At 54.1% G+C, this 24529-nt stretch overlaps 1 protein-coding gene and 1 long non-coding RNA gene across 17 annotated transcripts in view; one reads left to right on the top strand and one right to left on the bottom strand.

Annotated features, from left to right (window-relative positions):
- CUX1 (cut like homeobox 1) overlaps positions 1–24529 on the bottom strand; it is a 352709-nt gene that overhangs the window by 307145 nt on the left and 21035 nt on the right. The window lies entirely within an intron of this gene.
- On the top strand, positions 17230–23352 carry LOC146404382 (uncharacterized). Its single transcript, XR_014840239.1, has 2 exons — positions 17230–17336; positions 19999–23352. It is a non-coding gene; the product is annotated as an uncharacterized LOC146404382 (long non-coding RNA).

Genomic DNA, 24529 nt, shown 5'->3' with positions numbered 1-24529 from the left:
CCTTGGGCAGGGGTGGGGGGGGGTCAGCTCTAAAAGGTCTCACTGCTTTTGCGGTGCCACACAGAGAACTGCGGCCTAAGTAAGGATGTGGCGTTATTTCAGGGGTGAAGGATGGGGGAGCTCACTCCGGGGTACAAAGGGGGGGCCCCCAAAGTAACCGATGCATGGCTAGAGGGATCAGGAAAAGAGGAGTCCTAAACGTGGACCTCGTGACAGGGTAGTGGAGCATCTAAAAGGAACACATGAGGGGAAACTGTGGCACCGATCACATTCTTGGATGCTCCTCTCTGGGGACCCCCAACTCTCCGCCCGGGTGCGCCCCCTGCAGTGCAGGTGCACAGTGTCAAAAGGCGCACACAGCTCGGCAAGAGGCGTGGCTGGGAGAGCAGAGACAGGCAGCGACGCAAACAGCTATGACTGCGAAACCCAGTGCCTAGAATGTGGCCGCCTGGATCGGGGACTATCACGGAGCTCTGAGAAAGGACAAAACAGAAACAGAATCTGCAGGTGTGTGCACAGTTTGGGAAAGTCAAAGCAACACTGATAACTTTTTAAAATTAAAAAGCAAGACGCAAGAGTTCCCGTCGTGGCTCAGGGGAAAGGAATCTGACTAGCATCCATGAGGATGCGGGTTCGATCCCTGGCCTCGCTCAGTGGGTCGGGGATCCGGCGTTGTCACAGATGTGGCTCAGATCTGATGTGGCTATGGTGTAGGCCGGAAGCTGTAGCTCCAATTCGACCCCTAGCCTGGGAACCTCCATATGCCACAGATACGGCCCTAAAAAGACAAAGATTTAAAAAAAAAAAAAAAAAAAAAGGTACAGAAGAGTATGTACAACATGAGGAAATAACATATCTTAGTATCGGAGTCCCCTTTGTGGTTCAGTGGTTAACGAATCCGACTAGCAATCATGAGGTTGTGGTTCGATCCCTGGACTCGCTCAGTGGATTAAGGATCTGGCATTGCCCTGAGCAGTGGTGTAGGTCACAGACATGGCTCAGATCCCACACTGCTGTGGCTGTGGTGTAGGCCGGCACCTGTAGCTCCCATTCAGCCCCTAGCCTGGGACCCTCCATATGCCTCCGATGTGGCCCTGGAAAAGACTAAATAAATAACATATTAGTATCTGTTTCTGTACATGAGGAAACTCTAGAAGATACACAAAGAAATCTGCAATGGCGGGGGTGGGTCGGCACAAGCAGATACAAGATTTCTCTTTATGCCTATGTCTTTTTTTGAAGGAATCATGAGATGTTATTCAGAAAAAAGTAACACACGGAATTTAGTACAGGAGTTCCCTGCTGGGTCAGTGGGTTAAGGATCTGACTTTTTTTGTTTTTGTTTTTTTGTCTTTTTGCCATTCTTGGGATGCTCCTGTGACATATGGACGTTCCCAGGCTAGGGGGTCGAATCCGAGCTGCAGCCTCCAGCCTACAGCAGAGCCACAGCAATGCGGGATCCGAGCCGCGTCTGCGACCTACACCACAGCTCACGGCAAGGCCAGATCCTTAACCCACTGAGCGAGGCCAGGGATCGAACCCGCAACCTCATGCTTCCTAGTCGGATTCGTTAACCACTGACTCACCAGGGAACCCCAGGATCTGACACTGTCACTGCAGTGGCGCATGTCGCTGCTATGGTGTGGGTTCGATACGGCCCTAGAACTTCCGAATGCTGTGGGCAGGGCCAAAAAAAAGGAATTTAGTACAACTGCTACTCTAAATTGGTCTGACTTTTCTGAGCAGTTTGGATAATATGCACCCAAAGTCTGTTCACTCAGCACTTCTTAGAAATTTAACCTAAGAAAATAATTAGACATTACAAGTAATTTTTTAAAAACTTGCACAGATGTACAAGGATGTGCATCCCAGTGTAGTCTAGAATAGCACAGGGCTGAGAGACAGAAGAACAATTTGAGGAAATACAGGCAATCATATTACACATCACTGCCTAACATGTAACTTCAACAAACAACATACTCATTTTTTAAAACACCGAGAGACATTCTTAACAGGTAGAGAAGTCCAGGCTGGGGAAAGACTGTTACCAAACAGTGTCCAAAGTGTTAGCCCACTCACCTCCTTCTGTGCTTACAGAAGCCCACGCAGGGCTGGGGAGGTGGGGGGTGGCGGGGGAGGTGGGGGGTGGGGGGGGAGGGCGTCTGGAAAGCCAAATACCAGCATGTTCACAGGCATGGGATTAGTGGTGGGTTTCACTTCCTTTGTTACAGGTTTTTATAGGTTCTGAATTTTTACTCGCATTTCTTACTTTTTAAAATCACAGATAAAGTCATTTCTACTTTGCAGGGAAAAAAAAAAAAAAAGCCAAGTTCAGCAGGTGTTTTTCCTTTATCACTGCTACAATGTTGGGCTACACAATCAAGAATGGGGGGGAGCACTGGCCAAGGCAGGGACAGGGGTGCACCTGAGCACCCGGGGGAGGGTCCTGACCAGCCGCCAGACCAGGTGCTGCTTCTGCAGGACGCAGGAGCGGTCAGCAGAAACTACAGCCGCCACCTGGGGAGCTGGAGGAGCAAAAGGTCTGTCATCCCCCCTCTGCTTTCCCTCTATGTTTGGCACAAACCGTTCTCTGGCTTGTTACAGGGCGGTGTGACAAAAGCACACTCAACAGCAATTAAACACCATGTCTTTGGTTAATAAAGAGCCCTGCTTATAAAAAGAGAAATCGCTGACTAATTCGAAGCAGGTGAAATCGAAGCCCTCCTCCTCCTCCTCATGAATGATTCGCAACATATGCACATATATATATATTTTAAACACCAACTGGCCAAAGGCACGGCAGCCAGGTTACTGCACCTGAGAGAATATTCGCTTTGGAATCAAGAGGTCTGGGTCTCGAGCCAGCCGGGCGGCTCTGTGAAAGGCAGCCCTCCTTTTCCCCGCCTGTACAACAGACGGGCTCCAAGGCCCTGCAGGGACACTGAGTCATGGCAGCGAAAACCACAGGCCCCGTCAGCTTCGTTTCCTCTTTCTGACCCTCCCCAATGACTCCTGACCAGAGCTGTTCAAAATTCAAGCAGTCACGCCTGACACCCGCTTTGAGAAGTGGCGCACCGTCTCTCAAGAGATGCCGCACGAGTCGCAGCCTTTCTTGAAGCCCTGGGGTCGGCAGCCCTGCCGGGGGTCAAGAAGCCGGAGTTCAAGTGCCCTGAACTCTCTCCACGCACGATCCCAAGGCACTGCGTTTGGAGGCTGTGTTCGACGGTCTTAACCCTGTGACCACCGACCGGTTTGCGGGTTTGCTTCAAGCGCTGAAGCTTTGTCCTCCACGGCAGGGGCCGCGCCTTCCCAGGCTGGACGCAGGGCCTGGTAACAAGGCGGGAGCCTGGGCTGGGGCGGGTGTGGGCAGAGCTGAGCCTGTCGCTGGCCAGCCTGCGGACCTGGGCCAGGGACTGGACCTCCAGGGGAGAAGCCAGGATGCCTCCGCCACCTCCCAGAATGGTGCTCAGGATCAAGAGCGATCCCGATCCTGAGAGCTGCCAGCAGGGCCCGGGCGCCTCCTCGTGGGCCCGGCCGCACATGGGGAGGGGCTCCCAGGGAGCTCGGCCTCGCCCCGTTTCTGCCGCTTGAGTAAAAGGGAGATAATACCACCTGCCTCGACGGCCCCCATTTTTAAGGATGTTGTCAGGATTAACTGAATGCGGCATATTAAGCTCCCATTTCCTCGCAGAGAGACAGCGAGTGAGGAGAGGATGCCAGTCCATCAACGGCCTGCTTTCCTCCCATCGCCCACGCCTGGCACCCCGGGAACCGACCTCCTCCCTCCCACCCTGACGGCAGTGACGCTGATTCAATGGAGCCAGAAAGCTCATCCTGAGAAGCATCTCTCGTTTCAGGGACAATGAGAAACCGTCCCGGACCCATGGCCCGGATGATATTAGCCTTAATTTATAGTTGCCTCTTGCCAAGGATCCTGAGTATCCTAAGGGCTCCACCTCAGACGAGGCAGCCAGCGCGGGTCTCGGCCCTTCCGTTCTCCTGCCCTCGTTTTTCTGTAGAAAATTCACTGTTATTAAACAGAGAGACAGAGGCAAGGACCCATTTTTCTATCAGGAGGCATCATCCAGGAGTTCCCGCTGTGGCGCCACAGAATGGGGGCGTCTCTGCAGCACCAGGATGCAGGTTCGATCCCCAGCCCAGTTAAAGGAGCCAGTGTTGCCACAGCTGCAGCTTAGGTCACAGCTGTGGCTCGGATTTGATCCCTGGCCCAGGAACTCCATATGCCACCGGGCGGCCAGTAAAAGGGGGGAAAAAAGGAAGGTGTGATCTGAAGGAGAAAATACACCTTAATATCATCTTTTTGAGATGTACAGAGACCTAAAAGGTTTCACCTACTTTCCAATATTTAAATATAATAAGAGAACAAAAAAGTTCTACAACAGGAAGTTCCCCCATGGCACAGCGGGCTAAGGAACTGACGTTGCCACCACAGCAGCTCTCGTTACTGCTGTGGTGCAGGTTTGATCCCTGGCCTGGGAACTTCCACGTGCCACGGGTACAGCCAAAAAAAAAAAAAAAAAAAAAAACATTTACGACAAATATAGTTAACACCACCATACCTTTAGAAGTCTAGAAGTGAGCAGGAAAAAGAGATCTGAAGCATCCCACATAAGACAAACAATCTTGAAAAATTTTAGGCTATAAGTACAATAGATTATTAAGGCCAATTCATATACGTTCAGAGAGCAAGTAGACACTGCTTTATTTTTTAATAATGATACATTTCAACCATTCAGAAAAGCATAAATTCTTATGTACGTACTACCCGGTGTCATCAAATTTTAACATTCTGCCACATTTGCTATTTTTAAAGGACCAAGATATTACAGCGTCCCCGTCATACCCTCCGCAGTCCCATCCTCTCTCTGCCTCAAATAATCACATCTCCAGCATTTGGCGTTTACCTTTCCCCCTAAAATCCTTTTTCTCTATTTACCAGCTCTTCGTGGTGCCATGAACCTAAGGGGTGGTTTTCACACACTTCACTCAAACAGGACGACGCCGTGCACGCCCTGGCCTGGCCCCTTCGGCGCTCCGCTCTGTCTGTGAGGTCCATCTGCACGTGTGGCACGCGGCCCGCCTTCTAGAACCCCCGGAGGACGCCCCTCTCCCCCGGTGACGTCTGTGTTCTTCCCCGATGCTCCCTCCTGTCCCTGAGCACGCAGCCCGCGGAGTCACACACATCCCATCTCAAAAGCGCCACATAGTCAGACTTAAAACCCTGCCCCTCTGACAGGTGTTCAAAAAAAAAAAAAAAAAGCCTTTGGGTTTGGGGTTTGGAAAGCCATGACCTAGCTGGAGAGCACACTTCCTCTTAGTCCTCATTACAGGACTACATTCTGAGGACTCTTCAGAAGGATGCAGCACAGTTAGCTATGCCCGGATCACCGACCAAAGTCAACCCAAAGCGGGTCTCAGACAGCGGCTTCATGGGTGTGCGTTTCCGAGAAGAAAACACGCAAGAGAACATCAGGGCCCACTGGTTCTGAGCCACATCCACGCCCCGGGGGGCGGCGCAGCCCCTCCGTGGCAGAGAGGTGAGTAAGCTATGTCAGTATTTGTAACACTGCCAGGTGTGCGGCACCAGGCAAAGGGGTTTAAAAGTGACAAAAACAAAAAAGCAAAAGAAAAAAAGGAGTTCCAGTCGTGGCTCGGCAGTAACAAATCTCACTAGCATCCATGAGGAGGCAGGTTCAAACCCTGCCCTTGCTCAGTGGGTTAAGGATCCAGTGTTGCCATGAGCTGTGGTGTAGGTCGCAGATGTGGCTGGGATCTGGTGTGGCTGTGGCTGTGGTGTAGGCCAGCAGCGACAGCTTTGATGCAACCCCTAGCCTGGGAACGTCCATATGCCGCAGGTGCGGCCCTAAAAAGACCAAAAAAAAAAGTGATTTCTGCATCTATCCTCAAATTACTCATTGCCGACCTAAACTATAAAACTACAGCACCCTCACAGCTTTATCTGAACAACTTTCAAAGGGGAAAAATGAAAACTCCACCACAAGGAGGTAGAAAAATCTTGTTAAACCAGCCCAGCCACTCAAGGTTAAGGAATTTACCGTCCCACAGCCTCAGCGAGAAGCCTGGGATGCTTCCCTTTGGTTCTTATTCTCAGGTTTCCTCCAGAAATCATCTGACAAGGTTCCCTAGATCCTCTCTCGTCAGTTCACACGGAGACAGGAGCGAGACGCAGGGCGGGGAAGAGCCAGCCTGCTCCCCGCTCCCTGGGGCGCCCCGCTGCCCACCGGGCTGTAAAATGAAACATCAGGACTAAGCCGCAGCTCCGGTGCCTCGACAGGACACAGGGGTCAGACAACGAGGTGATCCAGCAACTCACCCAGCCTTTGGGGTGGTGGTGGCCCAGGGACGTAGGGGGCACCGGAGGTGGGGCGGGGCGGCCATGACCATCCCCCTAAAGAGAAGTGGGAAACGAGGCCTGGGGGGAGCAGGCAGCAACAGTGTGCGGACCTGGCAAAGGCGGCCGGGGGAAGGCACCAGAAAGCCGAACCAGGTGCAGCCCTCAGGTCTCGCCTGACAGGCCTCCCTCCACCCTCTCTGGCCGCTCACTCATCCGCCTTCCCCACGGTGAGGACACCAAGACATCCTGTGCCCACGTAAGCACTGGCCCCTCGGAGCCCCCTAACCCTGGCTGACCCTGCACCTCCCGCCTCCACTGCAGCCCTCACTGCAGGCTCCCCGCGCCGGCGCACAGCCCTCGGCCCCCTTTCCCCGCGGTCCTATCCCTCCGGGAACTCATTCCCTGCTGACACAGTGTCAGCAGACGCTGCAAGGCATCAGGGGACCTGCGGCCGGTCCTGACGCCCTCCACCTCATGGGTTCAGTCCATGTATTTATTAAGCATCTACTATGTGCCAGGCACTGGGAAGCGGGCAGAGCCAGGGCAGCCCCACCCTGTCTCTCGAGCATTCTGTTTACTCGGGGTGTCTGGAAGGCTGCACAGCCTCCCCACACACCTCCCACCATCTGAGGTTTTGAGCGAGAACTCAGTCCCCTCCTCTCCAAGGTCAAGCACACATCCATCCGGGTGCATCCGCCTGTCCTCCCTCGCTGCCTCCCAACAACAGTTAGCACGGCCTGGGTGGGGTTCCTCCTACCCCTTCTCGCCTCGGCCACCCCCCCCCCCCGGGCCCCGGCCTCCTGCTGTCCAGGCCCCAGGCCCTCAACCCACTCAGCCCTCTGAGGCCGGGGACTCTCCCTGACACGTCACCGCAGCCAAGCCGCCTCCCGGGGAGGGGGGTCGGGCCTGAATCACTGTGCAGGGCACTCACGGCCCTTTACTCTCCAGCTCCCACGAACGCCCCGCCTCTCCCAGCGCCCTTGCCGGAGCCGTGCACGGGGACCCTTCTCCCGCTCATTCCTGCAGCACTCAGCATCCGTTTGCTCTGAGATCGTGCTGCTCGTGGCATTCCCTGCACAGTATCTCACACCAAGTTCTGCACAGCCACTCTCGCCACGCAGGGCTGGCACCCAGGGCAGTGGGGGCTCCCTGAGGGCAGCCGGGGCTGCGGTCACCACGGATCACAGCGCTGTGCGTCCAGGTGACAGTTTACACCCCAGAAGCATAAGACGGCCCAAGGCGGGAGGTGCTCCTGACGTGGAGACACTGCCTGCAGCTGGGAGGGCCGGGGTGCAGGGGGGAGTTCAAGACTCTGTGTCAGCCAGGGGAGATGCCCGGGCTCAGAGGGCAGTGGGAATGCAGAAGCCAGCTCTGCAGAGGGGGTGGGAACGGACGAAGGAAGTGGTGCCACCCGGTGACCACGCTGGGAGGGACGGAACTTCTGACACCTGGATGCTGAGGTGACAGAGCTACGAGTGAGTGACTATCAAGACGGCTTAAAACTGGAGCAAATGATGTGAAGCCTGAGCTTCTGGACACACTCAGAGGAGGGTCCAGAGGACACGCCCAGAGGTTACGTGCTGGACAGCCGATGCATTCACCTCCCGGGAGGTGCCCTCAGCCCAGGTCTCGGGGAGGATGCACCAAGAATGTCGCTAGTGTCCTGCCCGTCTGTCCTCAACCCCCCTTCCTCCCCTCGAGAGGGCCTCGGGTCTGCCATGGCCACCCACTTGGCACGCCAGGCGTGACTTCATCCTGGTCGCCACCAGCCCCCAGGACAAGGAGGCCTCCTGTGAGGCTCTGGCTGTGAGACTCGCCACTTGGAGGCCAGACTTAACAAACAGTCCACCATCAACACCAAGTGTCCACAAGGGCCCCCCAAGCCACCGGGATGCTGGTGCCCCACCCGCCCCATCACACACGTTCGGTGCAACGGACCAGCCATCACTGCCTCCACTGCTGCTGATCCTTGTCCACTTGGGAAAATTCAGCACATGGAAGACAACAGAGGGAAAACACCTGCGGTAACACACAGCACATTAACCGTCCCCGTGGAAAATCAAATTACACTGAAACCTCACATGCAACTTTTAGGAAACTTTCTGAACTTTCTTATAAAGCGCCTTCCTCAAAGGCCCCAGTGGTGCCCTCTTTATAGGCTTTGAAATCAATCAGATGCTTAGAGGACGGAGGAGCGTCACCTTTCACTGGGCTGTTTTACGCTGGTGTTGTTCAGAGTGTCTTGGGGTTGAAATTCTCATGGCTTCATTTGTTACCAACAATTTAATGAGTGGTTCATTGCATCAACCATGAACGATCAGCAAACATCGAGGCCCTGCTCATTTATCTCCTCTAGTTTAATTTGAGTCCTTAAAATAAATGTTCATGTCTGCAATAAAGGGTCTGATATGATTCTTTTGTCTGGAGACTGTAAACCAAGCGTGCCAACTATCGCTGCCCTTGATAGATTTCAAGGTCGTGTGCTTCGCCAAGGTCTCTTAAAAACAAGGGCTGCCTTCCCTTGAAACCCCTAAAACGTCAGTCCCATGAGGGCAGGCACTGTCATTTTTTTCAGCGCTGATCTCTCGTACCGAGCCTTGTACCTGGCTCTTCCTAAGCAAACAAGGAAGCTGAGTTCAATCACCGGGGGAGACCCTTCCATCGGGGCCATCACATAAGCAGAAGGGCCAACAGAGCTCGGCCCGGTGAGGCTTATGTATAGACCTCCACACTCATGAAAATCAGTTCTCAGAGACTCCACACAAACATGCACATGCCACATGCCACGTGGCGGCTTGCACTTGGACTGTCAGATGGTCCCTCCGCCCCGTCCTGCCCACGCGCATTGGGCCCCAGCCCGAGGAGGGTAGGGTTGAACGCACATCAGCCCTTAACCCCGCCCTGTGCCAAAGGGCCCTTCTGTCATCTGAAAATAATATATTAATTTATACAGGGCTACTAATAAACATTTAACAACAGGAAGAAAAACAACAACAACAAAAAAACAGTAACGGCACAGAGGAATTCTTAAAGGGACAGACAGGCAATTTCAGCGGAAAGATTTAACGTCACTAATCTGCATGAACATCAGTGCCTCTACAGCATCCAGAAATATGTTCTCAAAAGGTCAAGTGCATAAGCAGTCACTGTGAAGAATAAAAACAGTTGTTCTGAGTTTCTTGACAAATAAGAATAACCGCTCTATAATAAGAGCAACTGCTGGTGGGCACGGGGAGCCAAACAAGCAGGGCTCTGTGCACCTGGCCCTGCCCGCCGACGGCCGCGGCGGGGCCTAGAAAGGGGGAGGAAGGCCAGACCTGGGAACTTGGGCCCTGGAGGCCTCACCTTCCCTCTCTCGCGGTCGAGGCCGTGGGCAAAGGCTCACCCCTGCTGGGTCTTACCTGAGAGGACTGGTCTAATTTTGGCAATTCTACAAAACATTTCACAGTGGCGGTATGTACTGTCAAGACCCTTGGGGAAACAGTATTTCCCCCCCCCCCCGCCCCGCGCGCCTTTTCTCAGAAATAATTGAGGTGGTTCACTAAATACATTCCCCCATCTTGAAGCACCCCCAGATGAAATCCGAAGTTTAAATAAGTTGTTAAAAATAAGGGCCAGCATTAGGGAAATGCAAATCACAACCACAAAGACCTACCACGTCATACCCATAAAGACAGCTTCTATCAAAAAAACGGGGAGTGGAGTTCCCGTCGTGCCTCAGTGGTTAACGAATCCGACTAGGAACCATGAGGTTGGGGGTTCGATCCCTGGCCTTTGCTCAGTGGGTTAAGGATCTGGGGTTGCTGTGAGCTATGGTGTAGGTTGCAGAGGCAGCTCGGATCCTGCGTGGCTGTGGCTGTGGCACAGGCTGGCAGCTACAGCTCCCATTAGACCCCTAGCCTGGGAACCTCCATATGCCACGGGAGTGGCCCTAGAAAAGGCAAAAAGAAAAAGAAAAAAAACAAAAAAAAAACAAAAAACGGGGAGAGAGTGTGGTGAGAATGTGGGAGAGCCAGAACCCTGGGGTCCTCTTGGTGGGAGCGTGAAATGGTGCAGTCAGGGTGGAAAACAGCAGGGCGGCTCATCAAGATTTTAAAATCAGAACACCCTATGATTCGGCAAGTCCACGCCTAGGTGTATATACTCAAAAGAACTGAAAGCAGAGTCTCCCAGAGTTATCTGCACACCCATGTTCATAGCAGCACTAGTCACAACAGCTAAAATGTGGGAGCAGCCCAAGTGTCCATTCACAGACCAGCGGATACCAAAACGCCATCCCTTCACACGACGGAATATTACTCGGCCTTCAACAGGAAGGACATTCTGACACAGGCCTGGAGGACACGTGGAGCCTGAAGGACAACACGCTGGGGGAAGTAAGCGAGTCACGAAGAGACAAACGCGGCAGGATCCCATTTCTATGGAGCACCTAGAGCTTCAAACCCACACATACGGAAAGTAGAACAGGGGGTGCCAGGGGCTAGAAGGAGGGGGGAGACGGGGAGCGACTGAATGTTCGCTGGGTCCAGTTTCTGCTGGGCAAAGATGAAAAGAGTGCGGTGGCCGGATGGCGCTCACACACCATGAACGTACTTAACGCCACTGAACTACACACTTAAAAATAGGTAAGGGAGTTCCCGTCGTGGCGCAGTGGTTAACGAATCCGACTAAGAACCATGAGGTTGCGGGTTCGGTCCCTGGCCTTGCTCAGTGGGTTAACGATCCGGCGTTGCCGTGAGCTGTGGTGTAGGTTGCAGACGCGGCTCGGATCCCGCGTTGCTGTGGCTCTGGCGTAGGCCGGTGGCTACAGCTCCGACTGGACCCCTAGCCTGGGAACCTCCATATGCCGTGGGAGCGGCCCAAGAAATAGCAAAAAAAGACAAAAAAAAAAAAAATAGGTAAGAAGGTGTATGTTATGCGTGTCCTGTAAGGTAAAACTTGACGGGAAAAAACTGTACGACACCCACGGAGCTTGGCCCCCCTGACCTCCTGATGGAAACATGCCACCACCTAGGAAGGAATCCAGCCAAAAAACACCAAAACCAAAAAATCCACATCTGATCTTCAGCTTCAGAAACAGCTTGTGAGGGAGGGAGGGGGAGGGGCTGGCTGATTAAGAGGCTTAACCGACTAAAGGATGAATGAAACATCACAATATAAGGATCTTCCTTGGATTCTGATCCAAACACATTTTTTTTTTTTTTGGCTGTGCCCACAGCATGTGGAAGCTCCTGGGCCAGGGATCGAACCCAAGCCACAGCAGTGACAATGCCGGATCCTTTAACCCGCTGTGCTACAAGAGAACTCTGAAAACAATTCTTTTTTAAATTATGACGTTTATGGGAAAATGGCAATTTGAGTACAGACTTGACAGCTGATAGTAGTGAATTTTTGCCATTTGGACGGGGGGTGATGATACTGAGAGTGTGGGTGTGTTTTGTTGTTTTAGTCTTCTAACTTTGAAAGATACACACTAAATATTTACAGCTGAAATAAGATACGTGGCCTGAGATTTGTTTCACAATTAAGTTGGGGTTGGCTATGAGCAAATAATTACTGAAGCTGAGTAATGGGTACAAGAGCGCTCAATCTGCTCTTCTGTCCGGGGAGATGCTGGGATTTGGAGCCACGTTCTCCAGACACACTGAACAATAAAGGGTCTTAGCCTTTCCGGGCGTTAAACTTCAGGCGTGACGTTTCCAAGCACATAAATTGTAAGGAAACCAACACAACCACTGCCCCCACACCAACACTGGTCATGAAACGATTTAAGGACACACTTGGCTTGCAGATTATACCGGATTTTAAACACACTCCTTGATGCAAATAAAGTCAGTATAATTACTCAGAGGAAAAGCCCACCCTTTTAGAGGCAACTTAAAGGGAAAAGAGGGCAGGGCATGCCCGCCCCGCCGAAAGTCCGGAGCCTGGGCTGGAGCGGGGGCTGGCCCTGGGAGGGTCACATTTCACAGGCAGCTGTTCCGTCAGGCTGAAGGGCAACAGCAGGCTGGAAGGGCAGGCCGATAGCTCCACAGGTGGCCTGGTGTCAGCTGAAGAGTGAACTCAACAGAATACAAGTGGCATCAACGATCTCGGTAGGATTTACTATATTAACCTGCCAGAGGGTAAGCTCCTTGCGGGCAGGAATCACCCTGACCTCTCTCCCCGCCACCCCAGCACCAAGAAGAGCACGTGGCCAGATGCTGAGGACGCGTTTCCTCCGTTACTGACTGCGTGAACAGATCCCAGACATCCATATCGTCACAGAAAAACAGTCAAAGGAAACAGATCAAAGCGTTAATGGGGACTCGGACCCTGGCAGGGGGTGACGGTGTCTGGCACCTGACTACCCGCCCTCGCCCAGCAGCCTGGACCTGTAGAAACCCCACTCCTGCTTCTTAGGGCGCTGGGTGTCGTCCTCTCCCTGCCAGACGGGGCTCCTGGAGGGCCCACCGGCGCCCAACGAGCCTCAGCGCCCAGCACCTGGTGCAGCGCCAGGCAGTTTGTTATGTTCAAATGCCCGAAACATTTCAGTTTCAGAAGACTGGGGTGGAAATGGGTTGCAAATGTGACACCTGTTGCCGACCCTTCACAGCAAACCACTAAATGTGGAAACAGGGCTTCCACTCAGAGGAGCAAGGATTACACAGAGCTGCAGATGAGCGCACGGGCAACACGACCGGGAGAAAAAAGACGGCCAGGAGTGCCGTCCAACCGGCAGCTGGAGGCAGCTGGAGGCGGCCATTCCCCCTCCTGCGGCGGGAGGGCGGGAAGGAGGCAGCCGCCCGCCCTGCAAGCGCAGGCCGCCCCCTCCTCCTCCTGCGGGGCTGAAGGGCGGGTTCTGAGCAAGGCAGGTTCTGAGCAAGGCAGAGACTCACGACTGCCACAGACAGGAGAACTAGAGTTTTCTGGATGAAGCACCTGAGGCTCAAGAAAGCAATAACCAGCCCCGCTCCCTGAGGCAGGCGATGCTGAGCCCTGGGCCGGGCCACCTCCCCTCTGACACCCACGGCTGTCTCACTTGTGCGCCACTTGGGAGACACGCCTCCTTTCTTATTGTTCATTTATCTTTTTAGGTGTGGTCATGGTATTACAGTGTTCAGAAAAAGACAGTTGCATTGTCTTTTAGGGATACATACTGAAATATTTATGGATAAAGTGATGCGATGGCCTTTGTCAAAAGTCAACAACCACGCGAGGGTAGAGATGAAATGAGATGGGCTGTGAGCTGTTACCCGGCGGAGCCAGCGATGGGACGTGGGGGGGTTCAGCATAGCTGCCTCGCTATTTCAGGGTATGTCTGGAAGCCTTCACCAGGAAAAATTTTCTTAAGGACTCTCCAAAATATCAAGCAGCGGCAATGCCAGCTTCTTCAAGGAGTGTTCTGCTACCATCCGGGTCTTTCTCCAAAAAGAGAAAGAGGAGATGGGGGCGGGGGTAAAAACAAAAAACAAAACACACAAAACCCTTCTAGCACTATCTTTCAGACACTGCCCCATAAAACTCAGAGCAGGAAAATGGGCAAAGAAAAAAAGAGAGCAGCTCATTGAACAAGTTATCAAGTCGGCAGAGAAAACAAGCCATGTCAGTATTAGATCATTAAATCAGCATTCTGGCAAAAAACACTATTTCCAAACATTCTGATGACAGCTGGATCAAACCCGCCAATACTTGACAGCAATAAATATAGTTATTTGGGAAGAAAAATAGGGAGTGACCTTACAGTTCCACTGAAATATGCCAAATAAGGAAAGCTTGAAGCTGTAGGAAATGGAAAAGAACGGCTAATATTTGGCAAGCTTCCTTTATGATCAACAAATTAAAATGTTAAGGAAGCAATTTGTTGAGAAAAGATATTTTTAAAAGGAGCTGAATCATGCAGGTTCGGCCCCGGATATGGTCAATTGGTAATTTAAGATCATTTTTTACAAGTTAATGTTTTCGGCCCCCAGAAATTGCATTTTCGACAGCGCCGAGTTAATCATCACCCACCTCCCTCGCGGCTCAGGTGGAGGGAGGGAAGCCTGACTTAGTTTCACTGCAGCCCTGCCCTTAACCCCTGGTCCGCAGCCACTGCAAACTCAGCTGCCATCCAGTCACTTGAATGATAAGAGGATAAACAAAAACAGAGCCTGGAGTGTAGCTTTACGACTCCAAAGACACTCTGGATGCCAATCCATTTTCAATCATTAGCCATCTGACCTACTTTGAATCTAGAAAGCCTGACGGTACTGGATTTCTTCAAGGGAAGAAAGGTACAAGAGTACCGGTTTTCACGATCCATGAATAAACAGGAGGGCGTCCTTGTGATTAAAAGCCGTTCCCGTTCTAAGGGCCAAAGCGTACTTTCATTAAGGCGCCACAGTTCGCACGGGGGGGGGGGGGGGGGGGGGGGAAGATCGGGGCAGCTTTTATAAATAGTGGCTCACGTGACCACAAGTCACTGCAGAAGAGGCGGTCGGGGGGGAGGGGCCAAGAGGGGCTGCTGGCTTGAAAGGGGCCAGAAGGGGCCCTCTGAGACCTGACGGAAGTACAACCAACCAGGGCAGGCCGAAGTCCCTACAGTGGGATCCCCGCCAGCGCCCCCAAAACAGAAACCAAAACGCCGTGGGTGAGACTGTGGTCCACTTGCTTGCCAGAAGCGGCCTTCGCTTTGTCATAACCTTGAGGGATCTAGACACTGCATTTTTTGTAAATCTGTGCCCTGGTCGTGCACCCTACTCCTTGAAAACAGCTGAAGTACACTGTCCGGCTTGAGACACCCCTTGTTGCGGCATGAGCCCCGCAGCGCGCGGAGCTGCCTGCGATGCTCGCTCCCACACTCAGGTCAAGTATCAGACCTGGGGTCACTGATGCAAATGTTGGTCCCCACGGGACAGCACCACCCAAACGGCCCCAAGTGATCCCCCAGACAGCGCCTGGGGAATGGCTGGCCCTAAGGGGGCCATTCGGCTCCCGCAAGAACTACCTGCCAGCACCCAGGGCCAGGGGATGAGCCTGACAGGAGGAAACGTGGGACTGGGAGGGGACGAGGCCAGCTGCAGGCTGTCCGTTCGATTCATCACAAGTCGGCCCACCTGGAGGCCAGAACCTTCAGGTTAGTTCTGTCAGCTGGTCAAAGGCAAGGCCGCAGCTCGTCCCCAGCCAGAATGGAGACAAGAACCCCTCATCTGTTGGTGAAGCTCATGAAATAGCCTGCCTCGGGGTGGAGGGGGGGCTCCCCTGGCCTCACTGAGAAGGAGGTCAGTTCGGCAGGTCTGGTGAGGCTTCGGGTTTAGTGTCTTCCGTCAGTTTGCACGTGGACGGCTAGTCGTACAGACACTGCACAGCTGGCTGCTAGACACAGCGCACCCTAGCCACCGTGCTCGAGGTGGAGCAGGCAGGAAAACTGAGGGCACAGACGCGGATGCACAATTCGCCCAACACGCAGGCGGACTCCACAGAGCCGCGAGGGCCTCCACGCCGGCTCCCTCGGCCAGACACCTCGCCCCTGGCCTCGGCATCCTTACTGATGACCGATCTCCAAAAATCACCAGGAACAGCTAAGGGGGAAAAACCCTGCCCCGTTCCCCCGCCCCCAAAAAATCCAAAAACAAAAGGAGCAATTCTGAAGCCTCCCTGCAATTCTGCGAAGCCACAGGAGGGCTATGTCGTTCCTGGTAAGGGGGGGACAGCCTAGTCAGCCGGGCCTGAGTGGGGCCAGAGGAGCTGGGTCAGCCCCTCCCACCTCGGGCGTGGGGAGACCAGGCCCTCTGCGCCCAGCACATCCATCCGCCACTGGTTAAGTCCCAGCCTCCTGCTTCACCTGATTCCAACCTCACGCTGCTTTATTTAATTCAAAACAGCTGATTTCAGAGGCGTTCATCTTTCATTCTAGTCCACATCATTCCAAAAGCCGACTATTAAGTAAGAGCGGTGAAAGGCCTTTCTGTGTTGAAAACATCTTTTATGTGTTGAAAGTGGATGAAAGCCATGCATTTTGACTCCTGGAAAAAAAAAAGCATTTCTTTTTATTTCAAGAGGTATTTCAAAACTATGACATTTATTGAATGCGGTGCCTATTCTATGCGTGGCACCGTGGGAGGTGCCGAGGCCCGAGGCAAGCACAGCCCCTGCGCAGAGAAGCTGACCCCCCTGCACAAAACAAAGACCCAGAGGACAGTCGTCCTGGGTGCGGCCAGGGCAGAAATATAGGGCAGCCCCGGAGTGCCCCAGGGGTCAGAGAAGGACAGATTCCACCCGCTGGAGGGGGTCGGAAGGGCTTCATTCAAACAGAAACAGGAACTTGAGCCGAGCAGGCCTGCAGAGGCAGAGGGGAGAGGATGGAGGAGGAGGCTGCTGGGGGGGGCGAGCAGGTCCGAACACCCAGGGGCCCGTGGGCTGCACGCGGGGGAGCCAAGGAGGCGGCAGCCCCAGAGCGAGGGGACACCAGGAGGTCAAGGAGGATGCGGAGGGGTCACAGGATTCTTCTGGCTGCAAGAAAGCAGTTTCGGTTTAAGGATGAAGAGGGAACCGGGAGAAGAGGGGTCCCAAGGCGCTTCCTCAAGCGCCCCGGCAGTGGCCCCGCGGCAGGGCCCCCCCCGCCGCCCCAACGTCCCCACGCCGGAGAGGCAGTTGAAGTGGGGCCGCTTTGGAAGCCAGCGACCGCAAGGAGGAAGCGTTCCCTGGGCCTGCAGGAAACAGGTTGTGTGGCTGCGTCTGTCCGGCGGGAGAGGCCCAGCCCTGGAAGGGTTTCCAGCCAGAGGCGGTGAGGTCTGTCCGCCCGCGTCATCGCTCTGTGACGTCCCCTCCCTTTGCAGACCCAGGCGACTCCCCGACCGGCCCGTGTTTAGGGCCCTCGCTGGGGGAGTGGAGAACACTGGCTCGGACCAGCGACGACGGAGCTCAGAGAGCGCGGATGAAGACGCAGCTCCGATGAGAGGAACAAGCTGCCACTGAGCACTAACCTTCTGATGGTTGCGTATCCCAAGGACTTAAGACTGGTGGCGACTGGCACGCTTGCAGCTGACCTCGGGGGTCTCTTTACGCAGGGGGAGCACACGAAGTACCAGACTGAGCGCCGTGACTTAAATTGGGACACGCCCACTGTGCCACCTGCACACTGAGGTAAAACGCTACCTCTCTGTCATCCGAGGAGACCTGAGACGCTGCCGAGAAAGAATCCACACCCCTCAGGCGGCCCCTGGCAGGCAAGGCCACCGGGCCAGACGAAGGGGGTTCAGGATCACCGCAGAGGAATAAGGGGTTGCCCAGGAGACCGGGCTGCTGGGGCCCGGAGGGCAGAAAGGGCTTCTTAGGGAGGCAGGGGCTGAGCCGGGGGCTCCAAGGGACAGGGTCCCACCCTGCGAAAGGGGGAGAGGAGATCTGAGGCAGGAAGCGGGGCGTCCATGTGTTGGGGACGATTACAGGCGAGAGGCGAGAATAATGGGGTTGGGGGGACCAGGGCAGGAGATCAGCACAGCCAGGCTGAGGCCGTTCTAGTCCCTGAGTGTGACGAGCCTCGGCTGAGAACGAGGTGCCACGTGGACGCGAGCTGGGGCTGCCATACCTTAGCCCCCCAAGGACACCATGGTTAGGAGCTCCCATTTACAGAGCAGCACTTCACAGATTCTCCCTCTTTGTGGGCTTTTTTTTTTTTTTTTTTTTTTGCCTTTTCTAGCGCCGCACCCGCAGCATATGGAGGCTCCCAGGCTAGGGGTTGAATCGGAGCTGTAGCCGCCGGCCTACACCACAGCCAGAGCCACAGCAACGCCAGATCCAAGTCACATCTGCGATCCACACCACAGCTCACGGCAATGCCGGATCCTGAACCCACTGAGCGAGGCCAGGGATCGAACCCGCAACCTCATGGTTCCTATTGGATTCGTTAACCACTGAGCCACGATGGGAACTCCCTTCTTTGTGTTTTTTAATAACCCAGTTAAGAAGGTCCCATCTTTTACCACCTAGTACCAGGCCTCAGGCTCCAAAGCCCACACACCTCCCTTCTTTCTGTCACAACCAAGGCCCCTGCACTATGAGGCCAGTGTCTGAGGCGTTTCAGGAAAAGCCTCTCTGAAGACAATTCCCAACATGTTCCTCCCAGGTCCCAGCCTGGCTGGAAGGAGCCCCCAAAAGACTGCTGTGAAAGACAAAACAGACGTGTCTCCTAGAAAACCAGTGTCGCCAGAGATGTAAAGCCTTCCCGTGTACGTTACATTTGGGATCTTGGAAATGTGTGACTTCCAGCCTCAAACTGGCAGCTTGACACCCAAGTTACCTCTGCTCCCTCGGGCACAGTAAGGTCTAGGCTTCCAGGAAGGGGGAGCAAAACAGAAGCCCACCAACGCTTAGAAGCCTTCTAGCCGCTGAACTAGGCACAGTAGCCTTAACAGACCAGAGAAAGCTCACAGCTTGGCCTCAAGACAGGCCTTCAGACTTCCAGCCTCAACCACCCCTCAGGGCAGGGAACCAGGGCCTTCTCAGGAGAAAGTGGGCACAGGCTCTGACACGTGGGGGGCTCCCCCCAGCAGAACACCTGGGCTGATCACTCACACTGAGGGCCACCAGTCGGCTGCCCGCAAGACCACCCCCCCCCACCCCCCCCCACCCACACCCCCACCCCCACCCCCACCCACACGAGCTTCCTCCATAAGCATCTTAGTGCCTTGCTCTTTGCAGAGGCAGATGATGAAATGGCACCAGACGTTTGAGGAAACTGAGACCAAAACAAAGACCGAAAAAAGGAGTAGAGACCAACCAAGAGGAGAAAGCGTAAATAAATTCAGGTCTATTCGCAAAATTGGGTTAAAAACATTGGAGAAAAGGAAGACCACATTTACTACATCACAGACAAACGTCCATTCCAGGATAAGGCCAAAAAGCAAGTTCCAGGCTGCTACCTGCAGAAGGATGACGCTGCTTCTTGATAAGGCTCAAACCCAAGCAAGAGTAAATAGTGGAGCATTTAAGCACAGGGACGTCTGTGATAAAGGCACATTATTTTAAGGCGATGACATCATAAACACAATACTGAGGACAGTAGCCAGTGTCCTGGATAGGGAGGCAGGGAAACGGGAGGGGAGGAGTGTTCAGGCCGACTCCAAACTACTGGTGACGGTGACATCTGGTTCTTGGGTTGGGGGGAGAGTTTACAGGTGTTAATCACATTATTACACTTTGTAACCAAAGTGGGTTACATGCAATTATCTACAAGTATTAAATAATATGTTTTCTTAAAGATTTGAAAAAGTAAAAATGAAGCTGGAGTTCCATGAGGAACCATGAGGTTGCGGGTTCAATCCCTGGCCTCGCTCAGTGGGTTAAGGATCCGGTGTTGCCGTGGGCTGTGGTGTAGGATGGCAGCTGTAGCTCCAACTGGACCCCGAGCCTGGGAACCTCCATATACTGCGGATACGGCCCCAAAAAGCAAAAAAAAGCAAAAAAGGTAAAAATGAAGCAAAATCCATACAGGGAACATGAAACTTTTTTTTTTTTTTTTTTTTTGGCTTCGCCGGCAGCATGCAGAAATTCCCAGGCCAGGGATCAAACCCGAACCACAGCAGTGACAATGCTAATCCTTAACCCACTAGGCCACCAGGAAACTCCAGAGAAAACCTTTTTTTTTGTTTGTTTGTTTTAAGGTGCGGTGAGAGTCACCAATGAAGTGACAGAAGACATTGAATCTATGAACCGGAACAAGTCAGAATAATGAAACACTGAAGGAAGAAGAGAGAAAGCTCCAAAGTTAAGAATGTGATGGATACAAGTTCACAAAGATTGGGAGGCTGAGATCTTCTCCAAGAAAAAACATCCAAAAAGGCGAAGACGTGGAAAGCGAGAAATGAGAAAAAGCAGCAGACGAGTGCACGGGGCCGGCATCTGAATAACAAGTTTCGGAGGACAGGAAAACGGGGCAGGAAAACAAGCCCCACACCAGGGCGAGCTTTCCTGATGCCTGAAAAGACGACCACGACCCGAGTCTAAAAGGCCCAGGACGGGAAAGCAGGCGGGAGGGCAGGTCGCCCTCTCCAGCGGGAGGCCGGCTGCTGCTTCCCAGCCCCCGGGCCAGAGCTTTCCAAGCCGAATTCCACACTCAGCCACGGCTGACGTGGGGCAGAGTGAAGACCTGGTCGGGTCCCAGATACGGACACTCTCCATCAGGAAGCCCCTGGAGAGGGTTCCCCCCAAATGAGAGACTAAAACCACAGACCTCCGGAGACCCCAGAGCAGGAGAGACGGAGAGGGAGGCCCCAGGATGATGGGGAAGGGGCCGGGTGGCGGGGGGGGGGGGGGGCAGCGGGGACCTGGGCCTGGCAGTGGCCACTCAGACCAGAGCAGAACACGAAGACCAGAAGGGGTGATGCCAAGAAAAGATGACCCGGCCTATCTGACAGGTTCCCACGTGTTAAGGAAGAGACTGACCTTGCCGGAGGAGAGTTGAGGGGTAAATTAGGTTCCTATTTATGTAGTCAGAGCCATCAAGGCTGAGTACTTGAAAATCGACGGAGCCAAAATGGGGACCCGTCTACTGTGAGAAGTGAAGAGGGGAGGGAAGCCTTCCGTGAGCCTGAGCACGGCCTGGCTCAGGGCAGCCGGAGCCCGCGCCCGGCACAGGAAGCCCAGCCTCTCAGGCAGCAGGCCCCGGTGGGCTGCGGGAAGCGGAGCGGTGTGCTCGGCACTGGTCCGGCAACACCAAGCCTTAGAGAGTTCTGACGGAACATGAAACCTAAGTGTTTTGAAAGGAAGCAAGCATTCGAAAACAATGACTACCTTTAGACAGTTTTTGTTTTAAAATGAAATCCATTCAAAATGTACTTTTGTGTGTGTGTGTACCTCGAGCAATTTTACACTGTGATAACCGTGAGAGCCACGTGGAAAAGCATTAATTCTGCCTTAGCACTGTTTTCACTCCCAGACCTCTCTCATCCGTGACCCCCTTTCCAATGGCTGAACCTGGACGTTTGGCCCCCGGCTGGCTTGGAGATGTCGCGGGCAGGAGGAGGCTGCGGGCCGGAAAGCCCCGCCTTGGACGCCCGCACACCGGGGCCAACCTTGGCCCCCACTTGCTGGAGTCTGGGGCCCACTGGGACCTCAGGGCACCTGTGCAGCAGGCAACTAGGAGCCTGGAGCATCGAGTTCTTTTTTCCTTGTCACCCAAGATCCTTTATCAGATTGTTCTGGCTTTGCTTTTGAAACGCTTGCGGGTGCATGTTCTGTACGTCTATCTGATGTTTTTCTCCAAATTTCCTATTCCTATCGTCTACCTACAAGCCAGTGCCACGTGTGTTTTATACGAACACCTACGTTAGAAATTCAGTCAATGGCTCCGCTCTGTTCCAAACCGCATGACAGAGGATGGGGAGCCACTGGGCCCCGATTCCCAAAGCCGCAGCTCAGCTGCCCTGCAGAAAAGGACACGGCCGACGACACAAGGGCTCGAACCTGCTGCCGAGGAAGAAACACCTACTGGGAAACCGTCTTCGCGCCCTTGGCCAAGAAAACAGAACTCAGAGCCCAACAGGTCAGTCACAGGGCACATGGCCCGTCCCACTCCTACCTGTCGCGGTCACGGGCGAGCGTAACCAGAGATGCCCTGCAAGAACTGGGGGGTCTACAGGCTCTCGGTCTTCTTCAGAAGGTGCCAGAAATGGTTCTCACCCTTTGGGGGTAATCGAGGAGCACAGAAGGGGTCCATTCTGGATTAAATTGGCCCCTGCGGAGGCCGAGCAAGGGACGAGAGACATGCAAATAACCACTAGTCCCCATCGCCACCAAGAATCGCGCGGCTTCATCAGAAGGAGCCTTTGGCCGTCTGGATCCAAGAGGACTTCCACTCGGCAGTGCCTCCTCTCTGCAGCAAGGGTGCCACCACATATTAGAGGCCAGAGGTGCCAAGTACCGCATGACACGTTTCTCCTCTGCCCACTGAACACACGATGTGGAAGCTTCTCGCACCCAGAAGCAGGCTTGTGCCTTAAAAATACATGAGTCAAACTGCTCTTTTTTCAAAGGGCGGAAAAAGTCTCTAGGGAAAAGCCTAAAAGGAATAAAAGCAGTAAACAACACGTGGTTATGCACCCTGTGACCCAGACGGCCCAGGCATCGGTCCTGACACCGTGACACAGGACACGACGTCTGGGTCACCCCTGTCACGCTTTCACTAGAAGGCGGTCTCTCCTGGTGAGCTGCCAACACCACATCCTCTCCTTGACTTTTTCGTGTTGAGACACTGAGGACAGTGTATCCAGCACTGGCCCTGGCAGAGCCCTGGTAGGTCCCCGGCAGAGTCAGAACTCTCACCCCACCTCGGCACAGGGCAGGCAGGTGAAGTGTCCACGGCCACGCCGCTTGGACAGCAGGAGCCCAGATCCAAGCCAGGCGGGCCGGCGGGGCGGGCGCGCCGAGGACCCGGCCCCGGGCGTGCATTCAAAACGCCGCGTCTGTCCCCGTCCAGGGCTCGACAGGTGCTACGGCACTGGGGGCAATGCTACGTCCCCGAGCGGCGGCTGGGGCGGGCACCGTCATCAGAAGGGCATCAAGTCCTCTCCCAGTGGCTCAGGGGACTCGCGGTGAAGGATGGGGCTGCAAGCTGCGGCGAGTCCCTCGTTCCTGGACGACCTCGACGTGCGGGGACCAGCCTCCTCGGCCAACAGCCCAGCCTGCAGCCCGACTTCTGGTCTCCAGCTCCCACCCGACCACTGGCCCCGCCACTAGGACTTCCGCGTCTTGTTCCAATCTGCTGTGTCAACGTCCTGGGACCTTGAAAGGGGGACCGTTGATCCTATCAGAACTGTGCGTAAAAGGAGCAAGGGCGGCCTGGGAGAGGCCCCGGGGCCTCCCTTGCCCAAACACGCAGACTGCGTGCACCAGTCCCTGGCAGCCTGGCCCACGGCCTGCCACCTCTGTTCTGGAAAGCTCGACCGGGACGAGAAGGGAGGAGTCCCTCCATTAAAAGGGGAATTAAATAAAACCAACCGTCCCTTTACAAAGCTCTAGACCAGCGCACCTCAAACCTGAATATGCATGTGAGTCACCTGGGGATCTCAGAAAATTGTGGATTCTTGCTCAGTCTGGGGTGGGGCCTGAGGTTGTGTGTTTCTAACAAGCTCCCAGATAATGCTGATGTGGCTGGTCCGTGGACCACTGGAGTACCCGGATCTAGGCTGGAACAAGGCCTTCCGGCAGAAAGGTGCTATCGCCACAGGGGCCATTTCTAACCGTTCCGGCAGCCCCAGGTCTAGCCAGCCTCCTCTACTCCCTGCCCACCCCACCCACACCAGGGTCAGAGCCAGTAGGTCTCAGCTCACAATTAGAGCTGGACACAGACGGTACCTCAAACATAAACAGACAGGACAATGATCCCCTAAGCACCCACCTCCAAGCTTCAACACTGATCAATCCATAGCCAGTCTGTACCGTACCCCGACTCTTGCTTTTAAAAATACCAGTGAGGGTCACTTTACTGCACAGCAGAAATTGACAGAACATTGTAAATCAACTACAATAAAATGAACACACACACACACACACACACACAAAATAAAAAATACCAGTGCCCACTCCAGACGAGCAGAATTGGAATCGCTGCGGGGGACCCCTCCCCCAGGGGATCCCAAAATGCAAAGAAGGCTGAGCAATAACCCCAGAGGGAGGCAGCCAGGAGATCAGGTGTGATGCCAAGAGCTCCCTGAGGGGCCTTACTGCACCCTGGCCTAAGCCCTCTGTCCTGGGGCACAGGCCTCTCACCAAACTCCGCCCACCAGCTGTGACTTTAACTGGTCTCCCCAGGGGCGAGGGATCAGTTCACACCCTGGGGCCTAGGCGACCACAGGTCACAGGGGAAAATGGCCAGGAGGAGAGTAAACACTAGAAGAGACAGACCGACTAGTCCAACAACCTGCAGAGAGGAGCGGAGTTAAGGATCAAGAACATAAAATGAGCAGTCAAACCCGCAGAGCCAAGAGCGGCTGGTGAAACGGGAAATGGGACAGAGGGACTGACAGACGTTAGAAACTGATGGGAAAAAGTAAACATATGGACGGGTCTTAATTTCGGGAATATTCCAGATTCTGAATGTCAGAAGAAGAAAACAGATCACACAACTTTAAAATTCAGCAGAGGAAAATTCAACCCAATACGACATTACAAGAAAAGATACCCCTCCCCCCAAAA

This window comes from Sus scrofa, chromosome 3 (assembly GCF_054392235.1).
Source record: "Sus scrofa isolate SSC_HxYL_T2T_F1_AM1 chromosome 3, Sscrofa_HxYL_maternal_Yorkshire_Landrace_v2.0, whole genome shotgun sequence".
NCBI classification, from domain to species: Eukaryota; Metazoa; Chordata; class Mammalia; order Artiodactyla; family Suidae; genus Sus; species Sus scrofa.
Note: the sequence above shows the minus strand (reverse complement) of the source record. Positions and strands in the feature narration are given on the sequence as shown.